Source organism: Podarcis erhardii (assembly GCF_964252035.2).
Source record: "Podarcis erhardii genome assembly, chromosome: 16".
NCBI lineage: Eukaryota > Metazoa > Chordata > Lepidosauria > Squamata > Lacertidae > Podarcis > Podarcis erhardii.
In genome coordinates, this window is record NC_138514.1 from 3,247,776 (window position 1) to 3,267,933 (window position 20,158).

Here is a 20,158-nt window from a genome sequence, read left to right on the forward strand (position 1 = left end):
GGGAACCTGCCCTTCCTCCCTCGCCTTTTCAGACCCGGCGGAAGGGAAGCCCACGGCGGCGGCGCCGCCACTGGGCGCGAAGGAAGAACCCAGGAGTCCGAGCTGGCGGCGCAACATGCGCGCGCGCGCGCTGCCCTCCCCGCCAAAATTCACCTCAGCCGCCGCCGCCTCTGCGGCTTCTCCGGGCCGCTCGCCGGGCGCAGAGCGACACCTCAGCCATCCTCCACTTCCGGGGCTCGGAGGACCGGGCGCCGGAAGTGACGTCAAATGCGATAGCCGAACGGGGTGGGAAGCAAGAGCCGCCTCAACTGTAGAGCTGCAGGGTGAAGCAGCGCGCGCGCGGTCGCCTCAGGGTCCCTTTGGGCACACTTCCGGTGTAAACATAGATCTACAAACACAAAGAAAAGGAAGCGGGGAATCTCTTTCATTTATCACATTGATAGACCGAGATGGCGACTGGCCACGGGCGCTCCTTTCGCAGGGCATCATGGGAGTCTGGCTCGGCGCAGGGCGTGATGGGACTTTGGCTTTGCCTCCGCTCCTTTAAGCCGTGGATCTGGCCCCGGCGGCTCCGGAGCCGAGGAGGAGGAGGAGGAGGAGCAAAGCTGTCCCCGACTGCTCGGGCGCCGCCGCAAGACTCCCTTCGAATGCATTTGCCGCAGCCGCAGCTTTCCCTTCCGTGCAGGAATCGTGTAGGAAGGAATCGACGCGCGAAGGCAATGGGGGGAATTTCCTTTTTTTTTCCAGGAAGGAGGGAAAAAAGAAGGAGGGGACACCCGGATTTGAACCGGGGACCTCTTGATCTGCAGTCAAATGCTCTACCACTGAGCTATATCCCCTGGCCCGTGGGTGCTGAAGAGCTAGTAAGGATGGTTGTGACATCTAGTTCTTCCATCATTTCACTTCCAGCCTCTTCCAGTAATAAACTGATTGGCTGTTGTTGTCGTGGTATTCCCTGGCTAACTATAATCATGCTTAATTTTGTATTCTGCACAATAAGTAAGTGCTTTGCTTTCTTCTGTGTGATGGGGGTAGAGCATTTGACTAAGGAACCCCCCTCCTCAAGTAAGGCTTTTAAGTCGATATAGAATCTAAAATTACTTGACTGCACTGCTGATCACCCCATAAATAACCCAGTGTTTTCTTTAAAGGACAGTGCTGTAGTGGTGTTGCAGCATGGGCTGTGAGGAGAGCTTAGTCCCGTTCAAAAACAAGTGTCCCCTCATTTTTGGCTGAGAGGTAGAGTGCATACTCCAAGAAGATCACGATGAGAGCAGAGAACTCATTCTTCCTTTGATTTGATTTTGTATTCTGTGTGATAGGTTGGATTATTTTTGTTTATATGTGTGTTTAACTCAATAATCAAACATATAACTGATGATGGGAAAAGTTCCCTAGTTCAAATCCTGGCATCTCCTCATAGGGAAGGAGCTCCATAGTAGAGTATTCACAGAGAGCTACTGTTGGGGAAGGTGGACCAGCAGTCTGACGCCCTGTGCAACTTCACGTGTCTGCGAATCTCTTCCTCAGCCTAGTACCCTCCAAGAGTTTTTGGATTCCTGCATTGCACGGGGTTGAACTAGATAACCCATGGGGTCCCTTCCAGCTCTACAGTTCTATGATTCTCCTATCATTTGGCTAACTGGAAGGCACCAGGCTGGGGAAGACCATAAGGAGAGTTTGTCATACAAGTCTGCTTTAAAAATGTACTGCTGCTGATATGCAGCCTTACTGCATCCAGTGCTGCCGGATGGTTTGCATCCCTCTAATAAGCTGAGCAATAGAACTAGCCCTGCTCTTGCCATTCCGTGTGTAGACAATGGAACCCTCCAGACTGGTCTTTTACTGGAAGTGTATTCTGCTTTGTGTGCCTTGTGGGACATCTTTGGGAAAAGAAAAGGCTAACGAGTAAACCCTACACAAATTCAGACTGGAGTCCCTAAGACAATTGGATGGTGCCTTGTACTCCTCCCTCCAGCAACTCCTGCAGCCCAGCTGGTGCCAGATGTATTGCTCTGCTTTCCTTTGGACCACACCAGCGAGGCCAAGAGGGGAGTCTTGTTGTCTGGGTAGCCCAGGACCTCCATACACACTGCCTAGACTTGCACCCTGGGAGATCACTTTGATGCAACAAAAGTGTGCACGCAGCTGGACATTTATGGTATGAAAAGTTATAGGATTTCAGCAGGAAAACAGGTGTGCGCTTATTGGAAATGAGGCAGCATGATCACCCAAAAACCTTACTGACACAAATAGCATTCAAAACAGGCTCATGTGGTATGACTGCCCTGAATGTGAAATAAAAGGGATATCTGGGTTAAAGTGTGGATAGGGAGCAAGATGGGCTACATATTCCCCCCAGCCCACATAACCAGAGTTTGCAATTGCATGAAGTCTAAGGGTTGTAGCCAGTGCAAGTCCTACTAAGAGTAGACCTATTGAAATCAATGGACATGAGTATCTTAAGTCCACTAATTTCAGTGTGTCTACTCTGAGTAGGACTAGTGTTGAATACGGCCCTCGAGTGAAAGAGATCCTCTGATGGAGCACTTCTAGTGGTCTCTGATGTTTGGCAGCCTTTACTAGGGACTGAACGTTGATTGTAGCAGGTCCTGCCCTGTAGGAAAAAGCCTAGAATAATCTCTGCCCACTTTCAAATGTCTGCTGACAATTTTGTATATTGTACTCTGCCTTGCTGTATTTTTATGAAAAGTGTGGTTAATAAATATTTAAATATATACGTAAATAAATAGTTTCCTCTAGCCTCATCCTTTCTGCTGGGGAATGCATGACATTATCAAAGCACTGTAGTGAAAAGGAAGTGATATTTGTTGATATATTTCACATTGATTCTTGTGTAAAGGTGTCCCATACATGGAGGGTGGGGCTTTCAGACATGGGCTGTGTACACACTACACCTTTAAAGCGCATTCTTTCCCTCAAAACACTGTGAGGGGTAAACTACATCAGCAAGAATTCTTTTAGGGAAACTCACTTGACAATGTTGGGTTTTGAGAGGTAAAGCATGGGAGATAACTGCAGGCAATTGGGACCCAAGCCCCAAGGAAGCTATGAGGTCCCAGTCACACAGAAAACCTTTGGCTGGGTTTGCTAACAAGGAACCTTATGCTGAAACATTCCAGGGTGTACCGTGGATAAAGGCAGTGCCTGTGAACATTCCTATCCATAGCCCATTTCTTTCAAATTTGTAGCAGTTGTTATAGGACTGGAGGTTGGTTAGGATGGGTTGCAACCAAGCCTGTGATTTTGTAACTGTAAGACTCTAGTCTCTAATAGCAGGACCTGCTGGACTGGTCAAATCAGTCTCTTTGTTAAAGTGTGTTAGGTATCCATTTACATCTGTAAAGAGTTGGTCAAGACCAAACATGTTGCCATAGAGACAACTGGCTGGTGATGCTCTTTCAGGAGGGGGTAAGCCTCCGGCCCTCACCTGGCTGGATGCCACGTCATCCTGGGGTGGGGAAATAAGCCAGGGAGCTTGTATTTGTCTTAGTCTGGTCTGACGTCGGGAGGTGAAAGAGAGACACAGAGGCTTGACTTGCTTTCCTTGCTGAAATAAAGCTGTGGCTTTGGAGGTTGTAGGGATTGTTAATGCTGTGAACTCTTCTGTCTTATGCTTAGTTTGTACATATCTGTAAATAAAACTATATATAAAGACATTAGTGTACCCAGAGACCTACATTCCTAGGAAAACAAACCCTAGAATCAGAGAATCGTAGAGTTGGAAGCTTCCCTGAGGGTCATCTAGTCCAACCCCCTGCAATGCAGGAATCTCAGCTAAAGCATCCATGGCAGATGACCATCCGACCTCTGCTTCAAAACCTCCAAGGAAGGAGAGTCCACCAACTCCCAAGGGAGATTGTTCCACTGTCAAAACATCTCTTACTGTCAGAAAGTTTTTCCTGATGTTTAGTCAAAATCTCTTGCAACTTGAAGCCATTGGTTCAAGTCCTACTCTCCAGAGCAAGAGAAAACGAGCTTGTACGGTGGAGTACAGGGTCAGGTTTAAGGTGCTGGTTTAATAATAATAATAATGATAATAATAATAATAATAATTTTTTATTTATACTCCGCCCTCCCCAGCCAAGGCTGGGCTCAGGGCGGCTTACAAGCAATAATAAAAACAAGTTGAATGATTACAACTTAAAAACAAAATTAAAATACATTAAAATATTGAAACATTAAAATATTAAAATGTAGCCTCATTGCAGGAGGAGAAGGAAAAGAAAAAAGGGAGGGAATCAAACTGGCTCCAAGCCAAAGGCCGGGCGGAACAACTCTGTCTTACAGGCCCTGCGGAAAGAAATCAGATCCTGCAGGGCCCTGGTCTCATGAGGCAGAGAGTTCCACCAGGCCGGAGCCAGAGTTGGTATGCCTCCTGGTACGCCCTGTGGAGGACCTTAAGGTCCACAAATGACAACATTTTGGAGGTCCCAAGTCGCAAGGTGGTTAAATTGGTCTCAGCTAGGGCCAGGGCCTTTTCAGTACTGGCCCCGACTTGGTGGAACGCTCTGTCACAAAAGACTAGGGCCCTGTGGGACTTGATATCTTTGGTTTGGACTCAGTCTGACTTATGTTTCCCTCCCCTTATGGTTTTGATCTATGGGCTACTTTTAAAATGAGGCTGCATTTTAAATTGCATTTTAATCAAGTCAAGTTTCAAGTCAAGTTTTATTGCGGCAAAAGCCAGTGACATTATCCAGTCAATTGCATTTTAATCTGTATTTTAAATTGGTTTTTTCCCTTATGATGTTTTTGACTGTAATTTTACTGATGTTAGCCGCCCTGAGCCCGGCTCTGGCTGGGGAGGGCGGGGTATAAATAAAATTTATTATTATTATTATTATTATTATTATTATTATTATTATTCTGTGTGACAGCCCTTAAGACATTTGAAGATGGCTGTCATATCTCCTCTAAGTCTCCTCTTTTCCAGGCTAAATGTACGCAGCTTCTTCAAGTGCTCTTTGCAAGGCTTTGTTTCCAGATCCTTGATAATCCTGGTTGCCCTCCTCTGCACACATTCCAGCTTGTCAACATCCTCCTTACATTGTGGTGCCCAGAACTGGACACCGTATTCCAGGTGTGCTCTGAACAGAGTGCTACTATTACTTCCCTTGATCTGAACACTAGACACCTGCTGATGCAGCCTAGAACAGCATTAGCTTTCCCCCCTGCTGCATCACACTGTTGACTCATGTTAAGCTTGTGGTCCACCAAGACCCCTAGATCTTTCCACGTGGACTGCACATGTACTGGGAAAATGCTGGAACCCCTGGACCTTCTTATCACTTGGATATTGGGGTATGCACAGCCATATACAGTATTAAAATTATGTTAGTGTTTTATGTTATTATTCATGTATTGTGAAACTGTACCTTGTATTTGAGAACTTCTAGAAATTACAAGTATTTTTTTTTAAAAAACCCCAAACAAAACAATGCTATTTCATGCTGAGCAACAGGAAGTGATGTTTGCTGGCATTAATTGACCTAGGTGAGAGATTTGCTAAAGTGCTGCCGAGGGGGTCGAAGTACCAGGGTGTCATGTTTAAGGACCCTACAGGAAAAACACAGGGAGGTCATTGTGTCAACGCCTTGGTGGAAATGCAGCTGAATACACACAGGTCCTAGGCAGTCATTCACAAGAGGAAGGAACAAAATAGCTTGAATGACAGGATCATACCTAGAAGGGCACGCATAGCACTTGCACTGTGGGAACTGTCAAGAATAGAATGTTTTTAACACATGTCTAAAAAGATGTTTAAAGCAGAAGAAAGCTTTTCTGTGGTGCCTTCTCACCAGATTGTCCCCATCTGTATGTGGATTTCTTATTCATGAATGTTAATACCAATTTAAAAACACTACAGCCCTTTCACAGGGCTGCTGCATCTCTGTTGAATGAACGTCAGCCATAGGAACATAGGACTGAGGCAAATCATTAGTCCCTGCAGCTCAGTATCTTCTCCAATGATTGACAGTAGCTCTCCATGGTTTCAGACGGGGGGCCTCTGTCTCCCAGCCCCACTAGGAGACTGAACCCGAGACCTTTTGCTTGCCGCTGAGTTGTGGTCCTTCCTCCTAGCCATGTGCATGCCCACAAATATGTGATTAATACAGTGCTTTTTTTCTTAAAAAATGTTTAAGGGTACTCTCCTTTTCCTACTCATATTGAAATACTGTCCCTCAATGAGGCCAAACTTAGATTCACAAAATGTTTAGGGGTATGCATACCCCCTGCATCCCCCCAGAAAAAAGCACTGGATTAATGTATATTTTATTGACTGGCTGGCTGGCTGGCTGATATCCCACTCTGTCCCATGGGCTCAGAGTGATTTTTAGTGGTTTCACACCTCTGTCAAATTTTAATAGCCCCATCTTCAGTCTAAGAAATCAATTGTTTAGGGGATAAAACAGACCAAGTTAAGTAAAAACAATATTGCAAACAGAAAATCTATTTGAAAGCCCCAAACAAACCAAAGTTGCTGTATTACACCAAGTGGTGCCATCAGGGCAGAACTTTGAGGCAGAGGTCAAGCAGCATGGCCGGGGGGGGGGGGGGAATGCCACAGGACAGGCTTGCCATATTTTCACATTGGTAAAATAATACACATAACCATCTAAGGAACCCTCCCTCCCCAAGGAAGGCTTTTAAGTCTAGAGTCTGAAATTACTTGACTGCACTGCTGATCACACCATAAATAACCCAGTGTTTTCTTTAAAGGACAGTGCTGTAGTGGTGTTGCAGCATGGGCTGTGAGAAGAGCTTAGTCCTCGGTCCAGTGGTGATGGTTGTTGTTATGTACTGAAGTTCTCACCCTGGGCCAGCAAGGGGATACTGTAGATAGTTATGCAAATGAAGGATCGAAAGTGACGTTCAGTGATTGGATAGTTTTAGAAAGTTGCTACAGTAACGTTGTACTGGAGCTCTATAGAAGCAGGCTGACTGAGCCCTTCAGTTCAGTTCTGTTCTGGCCTCTGAATAAAGAAGAGCTGTTTGAAGAATCGGTGTGTCGTCTGATATGTTCACCCACAACTTAACAGTTGTTAAGAATTCCTGCTCCGTGATTGCAGTCATGGGATTGTTGTCTATCACATGACGGTATATGTTTTGACTCCACAGAGTGGGAAGTGACAGAGACAGGATGTTTGTGTTACTGTGTTCCATAAAGTGGAACTATTGTCCTTTGTTCTCTTTCTTTGCTGTCTGATACTAGAGAGGGAGCCATGTTGCAATGCTCCATGTGTATTTATATGTAAATAAAGTAGATTAGCCAAAATGCTGAGTTGCTGAGGTCTGTTACGCAAACTGTGAACACTCTGCAGATCCCTAAGTGTGCCGGTGTCTCTTGGCATTGGTCGCTGTGATGTTCGGGCTGAAGAAAGCTTTCGAAGCTCCCGAACCAAAGACCAGGAGGGAAAGAACATGCCAGTCGGGCATGTGTCTCTGCCAGGGTCCTACTCAAGTGTAGGACGAGCTCCTGACACTGGAGCTTTGCCTGGGAAGGAAGTAGATGGATAGAGGTTCACTTTTCCCCCTTCTTTTTTATAATTTTTTTATTAAGCAATTTCAACATAATCAATTATCAATCATATTATTACATACATTCTTTTCCCCCTCCCCCCTCAACCCCCCTCCCCCAAAGACTTCCCTCAGCTCCTTTCTCTGATTTCTCAACACATTTTATTCTCTGCATTTTATAAAATTGTACATATCTTTGTCTTATCTATCATATATTCAACTAATAAAATTTGTGAATGTTTATTCAAAACCTGCCAAAGAGTCCAATTATTTTTGTTGTCCTTTTAAGTAATTTGTAAAAAGCTCCCATTCTTCCGTGAAGTCAAAATTGTCCTTGTCTCACAATTTGTAGGTCAATTTAGCCAGTTCTGCATAGTTCATCAATTTCTCTTGCCACTGTTCTTTCATCAGGATTTCTTCATTCTTCCATCCTTGTGCTATCAAAACTCTTGCCACTGTTGTAGCATACATAAATAAGTTCTTTGTTTTCCTTGGCAGGTCTTGTCCTACAATCCCTAACAAAAATGCTTCTTTTTCTTTTCTTTTTTTAAACAAATGTCATTTTTTTCGGTTCATTGTATATCATTTCCCAAATTTTTTAAAGTTCTCTACATTCCCACCACATATGATAAAAAGTACCCTTCTTTTTCTTTACATTTCCAACATATGTTTGACCCGGTTTTGTACATTTTTGCTATCTGTACTGGTGTTATATACCATCTATACATCATTTTCATATAGTTTTCTTTCAAAAGAAAGTTGATGTGCCTCTTTTCCTTCTGCTAGTTGTTCCTTGTACTGTGGGGTGTCACTATATGAGCTTGAAACTTTAAAATGGGGGGGGGGGAGGGTTCCAGAACCAAACCTTAAACCAGGAATTAAAGCAAGGTGAGGGAAAGGGGTGATTAAAAGGGGTGGGGTCAGAAGTAGGATTTCCAAATGATGAGAAAAACAACAGCCTAAACTGCTAGTGTGCCCTTTACAGCCAAAATAGGGTGTGGCCATAGCAGCAGAGAGGGGGTTGCCAAGATTTTGGGGTTGTGGACACATTTACAAACCAGAGCAATTGTCATGGGCCCTCCACAAGCACGGCTGGACCGCATCACCCCTAATAAGTGGCTAAGTTAGCCAGGGACGATGCTGAGGATATTCTAGCTGGTAAAAAGTTCAGAAAAGAGAAACCCAAATGATCTAGTGGCTACAGCAGCTCTCCCAATGAAGAAAGCTTACAAAATTTGGGGGTTGTTAGTCTTGGGAAAAGGTAAGCAAAAGGAGACATGATAGAAGTGTATAAAATTATTAATAGTGTGGTGAAAGTGGATACATAAAAGTTTGGCTCCTTCTCTCAACCCTTGAACTCAGGGGAATCTAATGAAGCTGAATGTTGGAACAATCAGGACACCCAAGAGAAAGCCCTTCTTCACACAGCAGCCCAGCATTAAACTGTGGAACTCACTCTCACAGGAAGCAGAGATGGCCACCAAAAGTCCATGGAGGCTTAGGGCTTTCCCACACTTTCTCTGGTCTCACTGCTTTCCCCTGGGGAAACCACTCTCTAGCACGCAATTGGAGCAAATGGCATTTCGGGTTTTCTCCAGGTTGATGTTTGCTCTTTAGTGCTAAAGAGAGGAAAGGGGGAAATCTCTTGGATCTGTGCTTTCTAAGCACAGGACAAGTGGAAGTGTGGATGAGTCCATCAATGTTTACTAGCCACAATATTTATGTTCTATCTCCTCTGTTGGAGGCAGAATGTCTCAATGCTGGGAATCAGAAGTAGGGAGAGTGCTGTTGCCCTCTGGTCCTGCTTTGGGGCTTCCCATGGGCCTGATCCAGCAGGCTCTTTTTAAATTCTTATGATAGAATTGTAGTCCAGCATCTGGGGACCCAAGGATGAAGGTGTAGGTAATACTGAGCTCCTCATCTGACTGGGTAGGAGTTCACAGAAGAGATGAGAGTAGAGATGAGATGAGAGTAGGACCAGAGGCTTCCTAGTATATTGCACAGCCTCTCAGCTGCAGCTACTACATTGCATCAACTCTCAAAACAAAGTCACAGGGATTCATTTCTACCACTGTGGGGCAGTGGAACACTTAGCACAGCTGTATCTGATGTGGCTGCTAGTGCTGAGTCATGCTCCTTGAATCTAGTGGCACCCTGTCACAGTGGGCGGGGGACGGGTGCAGCTCAGACCCCGTGTTTCAGACGGCCCTTCAAGAGCAGCTATATTTCTGGGTCTATAGGCGAAACATATTGTTACAGTAAAATGGGCTATATAGTGGACAAAACAGCTGGTGTTCGTGTGACTGTTTCTTGTTCTGCGTTAATAGCAAGACTGCAGCCATTATGGGGTGTAAAGCGTACAATGCTGGGTTGCATCCAACCAAGGAAGTAGACCCATTTAAATGTGTTTGTCATGTTGAAAAACTTCAATGGGTCTACTCTGAGTAAGATTAGCATCGGATACAATCCACTCTTGAGATGTTTTTTGTCAGTTTAACTGGGCCCTTCAACCTTGGGGCCCCCAACATGGCATCCATGGGCACCAGGTTGCCTGTTTTCTGTGGGTTATGGGTGTTGCCTGCTTTTTTGTGTCCGTTTTTGTTTTATTTGGGATGTGTAGGTGACTTACTTTTTTTCGGAGGGGGCATATCTGAGCATCACCAGTTTTTCTTCTGTGACATTGGTATTTTGTAGTTCCCGTAACAGATTTCCAAATGTGGCCCCAGGTCACAAAATGTGGAAGACTCCTGTAGGAAGGGGCAAAAATGGCCCCTAACCCTGGATGGCCTGTCCTGCAGCAACTAGGACTTTTGCTGCCCCCCACCCCCACCTTTGCAACCAGCCAGTTCCTGACAGAGGCACTATGGCAGTTCAAGAACACATTCCAGCCAAGCAAAGGGAGTGGAGCAAGGCCAGTGAAGGGGTGGCTTAAGAATGGCTGGAGGAAGAGTCCCAAGGGCCAGATAGAGTGGCCTGGGGGGCCACATTCAACCCCAGTCCTGGGGTTCCCCACCACTGATATAGGTCACATCCAAGCCATACATTTACAGCACTCTTATACCACTTTTAAAAGTCATGGTTCCCTGCAAAGTTTCCCAGGAACTGAAGTTTGCCACTGACCTATAGTTCTCAGGACAATTGGCAAGCTACAATTCCCAGAATCCACATTCCCCATTACAGGTTGTTCTGTACCATTATCTAAGGCAGTGTTTCCCAACCTTGGGCCTCCAGCTGTTTTCGGACTACAATTCCCATCATCCCTGGACACTGGTCTTGCTAGTCAGGGATGATGGGAGTTGTAGTTCAAAAACAGCTGGAGGCCCAAGGTTGGGAAACACTGATCTAAGGGACACTTCTATTTATAATTATTGTATATAAAAAACTAAAAAAAAAGTTTATAAAAAGTTCATGAATCAATGAGTAATAGCCACAAATAGCTCTCCAGGAATCTAGTTGCTTACTAAGCCTTGCAGTTCCCAACTCAATCAGATGACGTATCATTCTCAAGTCTCTTGTGACACAGCTGGTCAGCACATCCAGCTATTCACTGGACCAAACAATACATGCCATTATACATTCTAAGGTTTTATTATTTCTAATGGAAGCTTCTATGTGGGTTAAGTAGCAGCTGGAGGGGTAAGGGTTACCTTTCCCTTCCATGCACTGTGCTTCGGATTCTGATTGTGCTCTCTTGGGCAGCTATTAACGTTTGAAAAACTAAGACACTTAGTTGCAACCATGCATTTCAATGTCACATTTAGTTTGATCCCAGAAAGTGATCACTGTCGGTGGCTTCCTCTTCCTTTAGCTTATGGGCGCAAGATACTTTTGCTGCTGAACTCTGCTGAGGTTCAGCTGTACCACAGGCTGACTTAGGACCAGTATTGTTGTCCTGATCATAATGCCTGGGTTTATGATGTTGGAGAGAGAGGTTTGGAAGAAAGGATCCTACTATCCAGTAGCAGAGTTAGCACAATGGCTTCAAGCACATGAAAACTTGTTTAGATTTACATCTGCCCTCATCCACCTTTAAACAAAGTTCCCCACAGAAATACTTAGGCTAGAATAAATCACAGACACTTAGCTTTGCAAATAAGTGAACATTTTACTCACAGAGTTTCCAGAAGTTACAGCAAACAAGTCTCCATCTGTTGGCAATAAAACAAAGAAGAAGAAAAAGGTTCCAAACGCCTTTAAAAAGGAAAGTATTTGGTTTCCTTACAAAAAAAGATCATGCAATCTTTGGGTTAGCAAAGATGCAGGCTTTAAAGACTCCTTTCAGAGTGATTCAGTTCACTTGTAGGGAGCCAAGGTCTTATGGCTTCTTGCTTGTTTCAGGAAGCATGAAGAGAAAAATGCTGAAAAGTGGGGTGGGTGGGGTAGGGGAGAGCAGAGCCTGCTGAGAGGCTGTCAAACTACACCCACTTGCAACCTGAGCTCAGGTTTACCCTTTCATGCACCCTGTCATGTGAGCCACTAACTGTATATTACAGCAACGTCAGGCCAATTCCAACTGCACATCTTTGTGGCTCAACAGGGCATGCAGTTAAACTGTTAATCAAAAGGAAGATGGCTGGATCTCTTCTCACCCCGAGCCCTGATAGCCGCCATGTGTGGTGCCTGCCTCTCTTCCCTCAAAGAGAGGTAGGGTGACTACTTTCACATTGTCACATAACAAGACACAGATTTGCGTAAGTAGATCAATAAATAAATGCGCTGATTTATATGTATAGATACAACTTTAGAAATCATTAATGTAATTTAATCAGAAATGCAGAATTTTGCAGCACAGTGGAGAAGACAGTGACTATATGACCTGCTTGTGGACCTGCTCAGTGTGCTGTCAGGTTGATGTGCAGGGACACATTAGTCCCGCAACATCTGGAGGGCCACAGGCTCCTTATCCTCGTGCTTCTGTGTTTTTGACATGATTATATATGGATGCAAATATGACTATTTTAAAATTTCTAATGGCTTTTTATTGCTGTGAGTTGCTTTGAGCTCAACCTGGTTGCTTGGAAAAAGTGGCACACAAATCAAAAGCAATATTAAATCAAATCAATAGCAACCTTACATCAACATTGGCAGTGGGAACAAATCCTCCACCACAGCACACAGTAACAGGACAGCTTAGGCATAGGCAACAGAGTAAGCCATTTTGTTACATACTCTGTCCTTGTGGCTGCGTCTCCCTGACACCAGGTGTCTGCCTAATGATTGGGCCGGCCCTGAAGGCAAAGGTGGCAATGCAGATTTTGCCCACAGTGGGACCTGCAGTGTTGGGTGCAAGTGTGACAGAGGTGTAGTGGGCTTCTAAGCAACTCCTGGCGCTTATTGGCAACTGAAGGAGCTCTTATTACCTTCTCTGTGTGAAAATAGGAGGCTTCATGCTGTCCTTTATATTCTACAGGTAAACTCTGGTTTTCACAAAAGCCTGCCTTAACCATTCTGGACACCTGTTCCTGTACATCTGCAGATGTTCTTAAGTAGAGATGGGGCAACCAGCCCAACTAAGCCGCCCTCTAGAGGAGCTTTTGCCCACCTGGCAACCTCTAGAGGTTAAGTACTACAACTCCCTACATTTGCAACCTCAAGCCCTTGTCCGATAGCACCCCTATGCTAATGGCAAACTCATTCTCCCAATGCCAGTCCTTATGCAGCCAAAAGAACACCATCAGTGTACAAGAGGGAGGTGTCAGCAGGGATGGGGGGGGGGGAGCACACGTTTTCCCCAAATGCAAAAAATATTTAGAAAAAATCTTAAGTGTGCAGAGCCTCCCACCGATACAGATCCACAGTATACATTTAAAACATATTTAGCATCAATTTAAAGCGTGTGACTTCTCCCAAAGAATCCTGGTAACTGTAGTTTCTGCTTCACAGAGCTACCATTTCCAGCATGCTTAGCAAACTATAGCTCCCATCATTCTTTGGGGGAAGTCATGTGCTTTAAATGAGCATTGAATATGCTTTAGATGTAAGGCTGCTCTAAGCGGCTAGCATGCTCAAAGGGCATGGAGCGCTGACTGACAGTTGTGGCAGGGGGAATAGAAATTAGTGTCGGTGGGCAGGTGGAATGGAGTATCCTGAAAATGGACATGGCAGCCTGGCTGAACAGCAGCATTCCACAAGAAAACATGTTGTTTTATAATCCCCAAAAGTAACCCCCCCCTTTCATCTCTTCTGTGTTGGAAATTACAGTGCATCTTAAAAATGGATATGAAGCTCCTCTAAGACAAGAAACTGACGGACGAGAAAGACATTGTAGCATTCAGGATGGATGAGCTCCTATCTGTTCAAAACACATCTGCAGCTGCTCCCTTCTCCTCCCAAGTATCTGGTTACAACACGGAATGACTGGCATTAGCAGATACAAATTTTATGTTGAAGACAAGCAGCTGGTTGTTATATTCCTGCATTTAATACAAAGTTCAGGTTAACTGCTGGGTAAGAATAACACCTCCCTCCTAATTAGCACAGGCTTCCTCAACCTTGGCCCTCCAGATGTTTTTGGCCTACAACTCCCATGATCCCTAACTAGCAGGACCAGTGGTCAGAGATGATGGGAATTGTAGTCTCAAAACATCTGGAGGGCCAAGGTTGAGTAAGCCTGTATTAACATCTGCTTGTTTATGAACCAGTATTTTAATTTAAACAGGATTGCCTAACTGTCCCAAAATACCATCAGCTGCCATGTTCAATATCTGTTCAATCTCCAGCAATTAGTAGGCAATCACATTTAGCTTCATGTCATGAAGCTTCATCTGTTGGTTTATGTTTACAAATCAGAGTCCTGTAAAAGGAGCAGGAATGGCCACTCCTGCAGGGTTGGGAACTACAGCCCTCCCAATACTGTTGGACTCCAACTCTCATCAGTCCCAGCCAGCATGGTCAACGGTCAGGGATGCTGGGACTGGGAGTTCTAGGCCAGCAACATCTGGAGGGCTATAGGTGGTTGCAGAAGGGTGTCCAGATGCAAAAAGAGACAGGATTTCTGTATAGAGGCATAGGAGAGGTCAGCAGGTCTAACCTGTCCTGTAAGCTGACCTGCTGAAATGCCTTCTTCTGCACAACTATTGAAGGCCTAAGAGCCCTGGTCTCTTTTGCATCATTCCTAGGTGACTCTTAGAAATGGGTACAGAGTTCAAATCACTGTGACCAGTTGTATCCCCTTTGATATTCAAGGCACCTACACTATGTTACAGGGATGGGGAATCTGTGGCCTACCAGATGTCATTGGACTTCAACTTCCATCAAGCCCAGCCAGCGTGGAGGATGGTGTTTTTTGCATCTCCCTGCCAGGGGTGTGTGCATGTACATTACACACTGCAGAGGCCATGTGCGATTAATCTGGGCATTGTCGCTTGCTCTGCATGCCTTTCTGCTTTCTCTGTGCCTACCAATCACTGACACCGCAGCTTCACCTGAGGCCCTCCAAACCAGAAAGACAAGTTGCTGAAGAGACTGGGTCAAGGAAGAAACACAAAAGGTGGTATAATTACTCTGCTAAGTGGAGCCGCTCCCTGTCCCAGGAAAGCTCTGCACTAGGGAAAGTGAACTGAATCGGAGTTTATGTCCCCATGGAACTTCAGGGACAAAACCTACAGGAAGCGAATGAAATGAGCAAGCAGATGTGAGCCAGCCAGCGAATCCTACGTACTAACACTCCCAAGGCCGTAGGGCAGGCTGGAAGTTGGTTAGGCAGCTTGTTGTGGTCAGGAAACTGCCAGCCCAGAGACAAAAGCTGGAAGTGTTTCCCTAAAATTGATAGAGCCAGACTGCCCATCCACTGACTAGCTCCAGGAGCCACAGAACATCTCAAGTTGCCATTCCAAATTACTTCCACAGTCCAGATGCTTGAGAAACATCTCCTTAGAACTTGCCAGTTCCCATATGAATGGGCCCCAAAGGTGGGTGCTGAAAGACTAGGCCCTTTGGGGTCATGAAGAGTCGGACACGACTAAACGACTAAACAACAACAAAAGTGGGAATGTGGAGGCTGGGCAGCCAAATGCAAAAGACAACAGGGCTACACCTGCGCAAATACAAGTTTTAGTACTTGTAGGCCAGCAATATCTGGAGGGCCATAGGTGGTGGCTGCCAGGGGACCAACTTCAGGGGGCCCTGGGCACCCACAGCCACCGGCGGAGGAAGGGGGGCGCGGTGGGTGCAGTCCGCCCTGGGTGTCAACCCTGAGGAGGGGTGGCACTCGCCCCACCCCCTGGGACACTTGTCCTGCTCCCGCGGGCGGCTAACCCCACCCGTGGGTGCACAGCATGTGTGCCACTCTGGGTACCAGAGAAGCTGGCTCCGCCTCTGCCCACAGCAATTTTCCTGTGGGTGTCCAGCCCATACCCCCTGCTGCAGCAGAGGCACAGGCGCCAGTTCAGTTGCTGCCGTGAGGTGCGAGGTGCCAGAGCGATCACGCGCCTCACGCCACCATGTTGCTGTTGCAGTGTCATGATATGACGTTATGACATCACATTGCATTGCAGCATCATGACTTCAAGGCGTGAGGCAAGTGCACTGGGCATTCAAAGTGTGGTGCTCGAGTCAGTGGTTGCAGTTGGTTGTCCAGATGCAAAAGAGGCCAGGGTTTCTGAACTTTTAATAGAGGCATAGGAGAGAAGATTCCAGCAGGTCTAACTTGTCCTACAAGCTGCACCTGCTGAAATGCCTCCTTCTGCACAACTACTGAAGGCCTAAGAGCCCTGGTCTCTTTTGCATCATTCCTATGCGACTCTTAGAAATGCATACAGAGTTCAAATCACTGTGACCAGTTGTATCCCCTTTGATAGTCAAGGCACTGTACTACAGGGATGGGGAATCTGTGGCCTACCAGATGTCATTGGACTTCAACTTCCCAGCCAGCTTGGACAATGGTCAAGGTCACCTGACAACACTGTTCAGACATCAGCAGGCTTATAATGGGGATGAACAAAATCTCCTGTGAATGAATCATTGAATCATAGAATCGTTGGAAGAGACCACAAGGGCCATCGAGTCCAACCCCCTTCCAAGCAGGAAACCATCAATCTGTATCTCAATCTGCTAAAGGCAGAGCTACAGCGACAAACTAGTTTAAAAACTGACAACCCAGCTGCTATACAATGCTCACTGCGGATAAGGTTGCCAAGGGACCTTTAGACCTACCACCAGAATATCACAGCCCCATCAAGTAAAACAGATCTCTCATATCCAGACTAGGATAACCTCCACGTCATACATTTAAAGCGTGTGGCTACCCCCAAAGAATCCTGGTAATTGTGGGTTGCAGAGAGACGGCTTGCACTGTAGTCCGCCCCAAGCCACACATGGGCATACATGGCTGATTGTGCCCTACTGCACATGTTCCTGAGAGGAAAAACGCATCTGGGAAGGAAGAAGCAGTTTGCAAGGGGAGGGGAGAGTTGCAGCAAGAAGCAGTGAGTGGAGAAAAGGTCAAATGCCCCCCCCCTTTCCCTGTGCTCAGAAGAGAGTGTTCCTAGGTCAGTGGTAGACTGCATGCTTTTTATGCAGAAGGTTCCATTATCATGTCTCATATTTTTAAGGGAGCCTACAGGCAGTACGGTATTTTGCAGGAAGGACTCAAACACATGCCATAATTTAAAGTGGATTAAAGCAACAGGAATCAACTCCTAGGAGCAAAGGTCCCTTCGGTCGCCCAATAAAATATTAGCGCCCCCCCCAAGTTAATAGGCATTGCAATTCAAATTGTGTGTGTACCATGTCTTGTGATCAGTTATGCAGGACAGGGCTTACCTGGGCCCCCCTTCTTTTATTTCAGTTGGCACCCTTGATTAAAATGTTCTATCTGATAACATACTGCTGCAGCCAACCCAGTCTCTGAGCAGTGCGCGGCTGCAGTGTTTCATTTGGAGTGAGGGACAGTGGAGAATGTGGTGCCTTTATGAGATGTGGTTTATTTACACATATATACAACCTGAGCCTACAATGGAGAGGCTCACAGCATTAACACCACAAGAAGCTGCCTTGCTTCTAGCTCACATCACTCCAACTCTCTGCTCTCAATCCTGCCGTTGTCCTTCTAACTAGCAGTGAGCTGAGTGATGGGTCCCCACCCATCTCTGTCTCGCACAGAACCACTTCCTTTGTTTCCCTTATTGGTCCATCACCTCACTGAGAAGCTAGCTTGGCTATTCCAATAATGAGAAGGGGACTCAGGTATTCAGCCTACTGCCCCACCCCCCCTAATCATAACAATACTCTACAAATCCACACTATTTTAAAGTGAGAAAAGGAGTATTTGTGGTTTGTAAATGGATGAAGAAATGCGTTGTAAAATATGTGATGAACAAATGATTAACGGGAAGACATGTAAACACTCTGCAAGCAAATCAGGATAAATTTAGGATGAATGTGCATGGTCACATAACTTCCCCACAAACAAATCAGAATGAATGCTCAATGAAGACAGGTCATATCCTGACCCCTGTGAAAGCTTTGTGCAAGTAGATCAGGATGAATGCTGAATAAACAGGTCATCTGAAGGAACCCATAATTTGCAGCAGAAGAGTGGGGGTTGCCTGGGCATCATCTGGTGTGCCATCCCTGGCTTCCTCTGGAAGATCTAATAGGGCTGGAGAGCTCAAGGAACAGCCTGAAAAGTTCTGGAATCTGAGGAAACAATCTTCAGTCTACTGCTCTGCAGCTGAAACAGCTGGCTAGAAAGAAGACTGTTCAGTTGGTGGGTCAGTGAGCCACCTCTATTTTTTCTTTCTTTGCTTCATAATTTAAAGAGAGAGAGGAAGGAAGGAAAGAAGGAAATACACCCATATGGAAGGAGAAATGAATAGCTTGGCAAGAGAGCTAAACGTGGTTTGAAAGAAGGATCAGTTTGTAGTTGCATTCACTCATCTGCTTCCACAAAGTAGAACAGGAGAAGAGGATGCTAGACTAGATGGGCCATTGGCCTATCCAGCAGCCTCTTCTTATGTCCTTATGAACTAGATGGAACAATGTTTCCTAGGTTCCCATGAGATGATGGGCCACCACTTGATTCGTAGGGAAGGGTGTGCGTGGCCACCCACACATGCTGCATCTAGGGAGGGTGCATTTTAGCGAAGATAAGAGATTCTCCTGGATCTGCTAGATAACAAGGGCTAGTCTCACTTCTCAGAAAAGTTTCCTCCCACTTGGGTGCTTAAAACCGGCCGCACCTTCTTTATCGGACGGTATGCACATAGCCCAAGTTGGGAAGTGGCAGTACACACCTCCCACCCTTAGAAAGTAGCTTAAGATAAGCTTGGCTCAGTCTTCCTAATCAGTTGAAAAGTAACAAACTGTACTTTTTGGAAACTGGTGGATGTGTGCCAGCTTGCTAGGACAAGGAGGCTGAAGAAGGTCAGAGTGGAAGAGGCTTATCCACCTAGTTAAGCGAGACTAACAATGCAATCCTCGCCATATCTACTCAGAAGCAAGTCCTATTTAATTTCATGGAGCCTACTTAGTCCCAGTTAAGTGGGTTAGAACTGCAGCCTTATTAGCTTGGGCATTGGGAACAATAATCTTTTTTCTCTTGGTGCCATTTTCCAGACATAAATCAGTCCCTTCTAGCTGCTATTTGCACCAGGAGCTGGGATTACAGGTGCCTGTATCATGCCATAGAACAGGCATGGTGGACCTGAAGCCCTCCTTGTGACTTCAGCTAGTTAAATGTTTTGTTTGTAAACAGAACATGTTTTATTTATAATTTTTATAATTTATACAAAACGCAATTACATAAAAATATATACTTTAAGTATTTCTCAATGACCAGAAACAAGCTTTTTAAATCTGGTTCTGTTGCTCTGAGGGATAGCCGAAGATCACCTCTGTCCAATATGTTAAAGTGATTTCGCATTAGGCTGAGTAAATAATTCACACGACTGAAACCTGATTCTGCCACATCCGAAGTAGGAAATGCCATGAAAAACACTTTTGCTTTTATCCCAAAGCTTTATCCCACTAACCCTGCTGCAGCCGTGCCTCTTCCCCATGACAAGCAAGGTGCAGACAGCTTGGTGTGCGCAGAGGACGAGGGCGGAAGTGGGAGGGGGAAGGAAGCGGAAGTGATGTTGCCGCAGTGGCGATCCTTCCACTGGGAAGCACGGTCAATTCTCTGTTCACTCTACTTCTGTTTTCTCTTTCCTTCACTTCTTTGTTTTCTTTTTTTCTGTTTTCTTTTCTCGATCACTTTTCTGTTTTATTCACTTCTCGCTTCCCTCTGTGGCCCCCTAGTCTCATCCCGTGGCCCTCTATTTACATGATTTTCACCTGTGGCCCCCTTGGAATATCGGGGGGGGGGCAGGGGGCCATATGGCCCCCAGTTGAGAAACGCTGGTTTAGACTATGTCTGGTCTTTATTGAGCATGTGTTCTGATTTGTTTGTGGAGAGGTTATACAGCGAAGAGCATTCATCCTGAACTCATGGAGTGTTTACATGCCTTCCTGTTAGTCATTAAGTTTTCAATGCATTCCCCCACCACTTTCCAAGTAATGAAAAGTCTGCGTATTGATTGTTTAAGTGGATTTATTGTCCTAGGATGACAAAATCCTGACAAAATCCACTTCAAATGTGCAAACCTAATGTTGTGGCATGTGAGTGACTCCTCCC

At 45.6% G+C, this 20,158-nt stretch overlaps 1 long non-coding RNA gene across 1 annotated transcript; it reads right to left on the minus strand.

The window, feature by feature from the left end:
* Positions 1-10,213: 10,213 nt before the first annotated feature.
* LOC309331321 lies at positions 10,214-12,276 on the minus strand. The gene is made up of 2 exons (XR_014151817.1): positions 11,656-12,276; positions 10,214-10,289 (listed from the first exon to the last, which is right to left on the minus strand). It is a non-coding gene; the product is annotated as an uncharacterized lncRNA (long non-coding RNA).
* Between the last annotated feature and the right edge of the window lie 7,882 nt (positions 12,277-20,158).